We start from the raw sequence: 7,061 nt of genomic DNA, 5'->3' as shown, positions 1-7,061 counted from the left end.
CAAACCAGTCAAGGGAAGAAGGTCAGGATGAAGGAGGAAAGTCTGTAACCTTTTGCATGGGAACTTTAGTTCTAGCCTGCTTTTCCTCCAACTGATTCTTAGTAAAAGAGCCTATCACTTCAACCAAATGGAGTTGAGAGTCTTTCTTTCCTAGGAATCTAGCTGGAGCAAGCCTGACAGCTACAGCTGAAGTGCCATTCCTCCCCCCATTATCCATTGAATGGTTGGGTAAGTTGGTATTACTGATAATGGCAGTGTCTGCTGGTGTGTGGGGGGGGGAGATCAGAATTGAGGGTAAAAGTCCACCTTACTGGGTGTGGGGAACCAATTCATGTAGTAGGAGTAGAAACAGGAGCAAAAGGGTAGGTCCCTGATACTTAATACTGTGGTATATTCTAGTCCTCCAAGCTCATGCCCATATCTTGCACAGTAGACACTCAAAAACCCGGGCTTTTGACTGCTGCTAATGAATACCAGGTTGGTCAACAACAAGGCACTCCTCATTTGTGACCTTATTGGAGAAGAACAAGTATACCCTGCGTGCATCATGGATACCTGACTGACACCAGAGGGGGTATTCCCCTCTCAGAGATGTATCCGACTGGATTTAGGGTTTTGCACCAGCCAGGCCTCAGGGTAGGGTAGCAGGGAATAGAAAAAATCATTTGGCAATGTCTTTGGGCCTTTAGGGACTCTACTCCCCAAGTTTCCAGATGTGAAATTCTGTTCTTGAAGTTTGGTTTGCAGGATCAATTGGGTTGCATCCCTCCTGCATAGTATCTGAGTGCCTGAATTATTGGAGGTCATCTCAGGATTGGTAGTGGAGTTTCACAGGCTTAGATCCTAGGGAACATCCATCTTTCCAAGCTTATTGGTCTATAGTTCCTGGGTCCATTTTTTTTCCTTTTTTGAAGGTTAGAAGCCCATCAGTTCTTTTCCAGTTGTCTTGTAGTTTTCTGATGCTCCAGGAATTTTGAAAGATATGGTTCTTCAAAACCACAGAATATAATCCATCTGGTCCTGGTGATTTAAATTCATGTAGATTGGATAGGTGTTGTAGTGACATTTTCTTGTCTATTTTGAGTTGTATACCTAATATGTTTTTATTGTACTATTTTTGTTAGGTTGAATTATTTTTTCCTTTTGCATAGAGAGATGCAAAGAATGAGTTAAACAATTCTGCTTTCTCTCCACTGCCCGTTACCTGCTTACCATCTTCTCCCATTAGTGGACCGATCATTTCCTTGACTTTTTTCTTGTTCTTTTTTTGGCATTTTCTTTCTGTTTTCTTTTTTTCTTTTTTAGAAAAAATTATAGCCATTTTTCCACTAGCAGATTTTCTAGTCCACTTCTCTTATTGATGTCTTTCAAAATTTTCTCCATTTATTGGGTGTTGCTGTGAGGCAGTATTTTTCAAACTTTAAAATGTGTGGACTTCAATTCACAGAATTACCCAGCCAGCCTCCTGTCCATTATTTCTAAACGTTGAGTTACAACCTATACAGGAAATACTACATAATCAACTTTTAAGAACCGCAAAAACAAGGAACTGTGCTGTTGCCTGAAGATACATACCATAGAACAAGAACTTGGGGGCATGAACATACGTTCCATTTGACCCAGAAGGCATGTGGCAGAACCAGTTATTTGGAATATTATACACAGAATGTAAAAGTAACCAAAGGACTTAACCAAAGGATTAACTTTGTTTTGTATGTGTTTTTCAATTCAAACTTTTGAGTTGTACGTTGTTATATATATGATAATAGTTTGATTCCACTTTACAGCATTATTTGATTATCCTTTATTTAGCAGCTATCGAGTCTTGTATGTGTGCATGCACATGTGCCTTCAAGTCAGTGTTGACTACTAAAGTCCCTGCAGTTTTATTACTTGTTTATTACAGGTTTTTTTTCCAACTACTCAAGGCAGTGAACATATCCAACATACTTGATTCCTCCTATTTTTCCCACAAGAACAACAACCCTGTGAGGTGGGTTGGCTGAGAGAGAGCAACTGGCCCAAGATCATCCAACTGGATTTCATGGCTAAGGCAAATCTAGAACTCAGGTCTCTGGCTTTCTAGCCTGGTGCCTTAACCACTGACCAAACTGGCTCTCATCTGTTAGTATATAGTATGACTTAGGGGGTTTAGATATACTCCTGAGCAGCTCTGGTTACACTATAAACATCAAGTTTTCTTAAATCAACTCATGTCAGGTTGATTTATCAAAACTATACAGCTATATTCACACACTATTGTCTGACAAGTTGGAGGCCAGTGCTGACAAATGACTGAGATCTTGAGTAGCTTTGCATTTTCATTTACCCATAAGTATGGGGAGAATAGCATGAGATTTTGGTTTTGGAATGTACTGTAATGTACTCGCACACTAAGGATTACAATTATTGGGGCCTAGCAAAAGTTTGATTTCACAGAGGGCCATAATCAGAACAGAGTGACATCAAGAACAAAAAGCTATATGAACAAGACAATTACAGAAAAACATATACTGTATCTAGCTACCTTTGTATAAGAATTAAAACAGTGGTCATTTTTAATACAAATGTGTTATTGAAACACAATGCCTTTAATTTTTTTTATATTGTAAATTCTCCTTATCAGTCCAATTACAGTATTGTCATAATAGTAATATAGTAAACATATATACAATGAAACTATTTCATGCATGAGAGATTTTGATAGTAGTACTTTTCCAAAATGTAATTGGTGGCCAGTAAATAAACTACAATGTACTCCTACAACGAACATATCTTGAAACTATACAGATGTAATAAAAGAAAATCAGATAATTCTGAAAGCAATCACACAACAGGGTCCAATTACCACCATGTCTGTATGTTTTCTTAAAATCCATATTCTGTCTAAAAACATGTATTTATTATTCAAACTTGTTAATTTAAGTTTACTAATTAATCAAGTTTATTAAATTAATAAATTTAAGTTTATTATTAATCAAATTCTGCAGCAATTCCAGGCGTATCTGCCATATACAAAACAATAATATACATAAAATACAAAACCTGCACATGGAACAAATAAAACCTCCAAACACAGGGCATGGCATCAGGCCCCAAAAGTATTTTTCAGAATGCAGACAATCCTTTGCATGAATTTCCACACAAGCTGGGCCCCACATTAGGATGTAGGTACACAAAGAATTGAATGTACATACTACACAACCATGTATTGAAAGGTTCTGCTCCTGTGTTGAATCACTCTGTGCACGTAACTGTGTCATTTGAATGATGTTCATAAAGGGGCAGAAATTTTACCCATAGAGTTCAAAGATCAATTGGATTGCACATGTTTGCACTTTGGAGGGAACAGAAATTATCTATAAAGGGCCATTTGCAGTTTCTATAATAGTCAAGAAAAAATAATCTTGGACTGAAGCTGAAAAGCCTTGAATAAATGCTAGCTTATAAAATGTCACTGGAGAATGATTCCATTGGAAATGTTTGCTCATTTCCCTCTGTTTTGCCAAATATTTGGTTCAGAACACGGTAGATTTACACCAGTTCAGAAAGAATGAGCTGTATTTCTTGAAAGTGTAAAATCACCCACACCCATTTACCTCTTTCATTTGCAAGTACAAATGAAGCTTCAGTGATAAATTTTAAAAAGACAACTTAAATAAATTTTTAGTCTATTTTTAGTCAATCTACATCTGGCCAAGTTTATTTTTTGAATTTAACTGGACTAACTGGAGGAGGTGGCGATAGGGATGGGAATGTGAAGGAGGCATTTCTAGAAAATATTCTAAAGGAATGCTGTTGAGAGAAAAGATTTTCCATTACATATTTTAATTTCAGTTAAAGAGACAAGAGTGGAAAAGAACACTGGTATGAAAACATGAGAACGCCTTTTCCCAGCCTTTCTAGCATCGATTTTAAAATCTACAGGATAAAAAATATTTTTCTTAAGAATAATTTTACGCTACAAAAATAGAGTTTTATGTCAGACAAAACTTAGTACAACAGCTGAAGTCAGAAATTGTACTTATGATCTGGTAGAAAGGCCACTTTGTAGGGAGCTCGTTCTACTTGCATAATGTAAAGGATCATTTCAAATTAGGACATTACATTGGAGAAAAATGTTAACTATATATAGCTCCATTAAGTAATTAACCATGTATCAAGCATTAATGTCAGTATATTGCCAAATATATAATCCAATTATCATTTAATGTCATGATAAAATGATGTATAGTTTTGTGTCATATATTTGTGTCTGAAAAGTGCAGTTTGAGAGATCCTTTAAAATAGGCCTAAAGATTCAGGAAGATCTTCAGGAAAGCAGTGGATAAATATAGCAGAAAGAATATTATTAATAAGGTATCAGATGCTTCTAGTATATGGAATAGTTGAGGTAATGGTACTTCGATAGAAATACGTACTGTATATCAGGTGCATGAAAACTGGCCTGGTGGAACTGGACAAGCTTCCATTACTCATGAAACATATGGGAATTGGACAAGCTTCCATTACTCATGAAACATATGGGAACATTTATTCTTGGGAATTATCAGAGAGACTAAATGTTCAAGATTGACCTCCAGCTTCAGTTTTTCTAAAATATAAAGCTATCTAATTCATGGCAGTGGCTGCCACAACACTGACAGGCTTAACAGATTCCGCCCACCCCATGTTTTTGTGCTTGCTTCAAAAGTATAAAGCATTTTATAACAATGACAGTTATTTCACAGCCAAACTATTCCAGAGTGTTCAGTGGTTTATTTAAGATTGTTTTTCCCTGGAATGGGTGAAGTGAAGGCAATATTTTGTGGCCAAAGGTGAAGATTAGGAATATTAGGGTATGATGGGGCTGCTACAAGCTACAAGTGAGATTTGGACTAGAGTTCTGTTCAGAGACCAAAGCCTCTTTAAAACTAACACAAAGATTAAAAAGACTTTGCCTTTAGCCAAAGCACATGTGCTATAATTAATCTCACCGTTATAGCAAAGGAAGCCACTAGTAAGGTATACTCCTTCCCTTATTTCCTGTTTTCGTTCAGAGACTCAGAATCATCTGGTATAGTTCTTATTATATACTATATAGTCACTGTTTTAAATCACATGTGAAAAATCTTTTCTCTGCTCGTTTTCATCCAGCTACTGATCTCCAACTGCCTCTTTATTTATTTATTTATTTTATTTATTTTTCAAATTTATATACCGCCCTATCTCCCTAAGGACTCAGGGCGGTTCACAGGCAGTTAAAATACATATAAATACAAATTAAAAAACAACAATTAAAAAACTTATTCTATTGCCTAATTTAAAAACAATATAAATAATAAAAAACCCCTTAAAACCAATAACTTTAAAATCTAATCCAGTCCCGCGCAAATGAATAAGTGCGTTTTAAGCTCGCGACGAAAGGTTCGGAGGTCCGGAAGTTGACGAAGTCCTGGGGGGAGTTCGTTCCAGAGGGTGGGAGCCCCCACAGAGAAGGCCCTTCCCCTGGGTGTCGCCAGACGGCACTGCCTAGCTGACGGCACCCTGAGGAGTCCCTCTCTGTGGGAGCGCACGGGTCGGTGAGAGGTATTTGGAAGCAGTAGGCGGTCCCGTAAATAGCCCGGCCCTATGCCATGGAGCGCTTTAAAGATTGTCACCAACACCTTGAAGCGCACCCGGAAGGCCACAGGTAGCCAGTGCAGTCTGCGCAGGATAGGTGTAACACGGGAGCCCCGAGGGGCTCCCTCTATCACCCGCGCAGCCGCGTTCTGGACCAACTGAAGCCTCCGGATGCCCCTCAAGGGGAGCCCCATGTAGAGAGCATTGCAGTAATCCAGGCGAGACGTCACGAGGGCGTGAGTGACCGTGCATAAGGCATCCCGGTCTAGAAAGGGGCGCAACTGGCGCACCAGGCGAACCTGGTGAAAGCTCTCCTGGAGACGGCCGTCAAATGGTCTTCAAAAGACAGCCGTTCATCCAGGAGAACGCCCAGATTGCGCACCCTCTCCATCGGGGCCAATGACTCGCCCCCAACAGTCAGCCGAGGACTCAGCTGACTGTACCGGGATGCCGGCATCCACAGCCACTCAGTCTTGGAGGGATTGAGCTTGAGCCTGTTTCTCCCCATCCAGACCCGTACGGCCTCCAAACACCGGGACAGCACTTCGATAGCTTCATTGGGGTGGCCCGGTGTGGAAAAGTACAGCTGGGTGTCATCAGCGAACAGCTGGTACCTCACACCGAAGCCACTGATGATCTCACCCAGCGGTTTACATAGATGTTGAACAGAAGGCGAGAGAATCGACCCCGCGGCACCCCACAAGTGAGGCGCCCGGGCCGACCTCTGCCCCTGTCAACACCGTCTGCGACCGGTCGGAGAGATAGGAGGAGAACCACCGATAAACGGTGCCTCCCACTCCCAATCCCCAACCGCGCAGCAAGATACCATGGTCGATGGTATCGAAAGCCGCTGAGAGGTCTAATAGGACCAGGGCAGAGGAACAACCTCATCCCTGGCCCTCCAGAGATCATCCACCAACGCGACCAAAGCCGCCTCCGTGCTGTAACCGGGCCGGAAACCGGACTGGAACGGGTCTAGATAGACAGTTTCATCCAGGTGCAGAGGAAACTGATATGCCACCATATTTCTACAACCTTCGCCAAGCGGGTTGAGACCGGACGATAATTACCTAAGACAGCCGGGTCCAGGAGGGCTTCTTGAGGAGGGCTCACCACCGCCTCTTTCAAGGCGGCCGGAAAGACTCCTCCAACAAGGAGGCACTCAGAATCGCCTGAGCCAGCCTCGTGTCACCTCCTGAGTGGCCAGCACCAGCCAGGAGGCACGGGTCCAGTAAACACGTGGTGGCATTCAGCCTACCCAACAACCTGTCCATGTCCTCGGAGCCACAGGGTCAAACTCATCCCAACAAATGTCACCAAGACCACCCTCAGACGCCTCATCTGAATCGCCGCAATTTTGGTCTAGACCGTCTCGAGCTGAACGATTTTATCGATAGATAACCGTTAAACTCCTCAGCACGCCCCTGCACGGGTCATCCCGCCCCTGGTGAAGGAGGAAC

The sequence above is a fragment of the Ahaetulla prasina genome, chromosome 3, assembly GCF_028640845.1.
Source record: "Ahaetulla prasina isolate Xishuangbanna chromosome 3, ASM2864084v1, whole genome shotgun sequence".
Classification (NCBI taxonomy): Eukaryota; Metazoa; Chordata; class Lepidosauria; order Squamata; family Colubridae; genus Ahaetulla; species Ahaetulla prasina.
Note: the sequence above shows the minus strand (reverse complement) of the source record.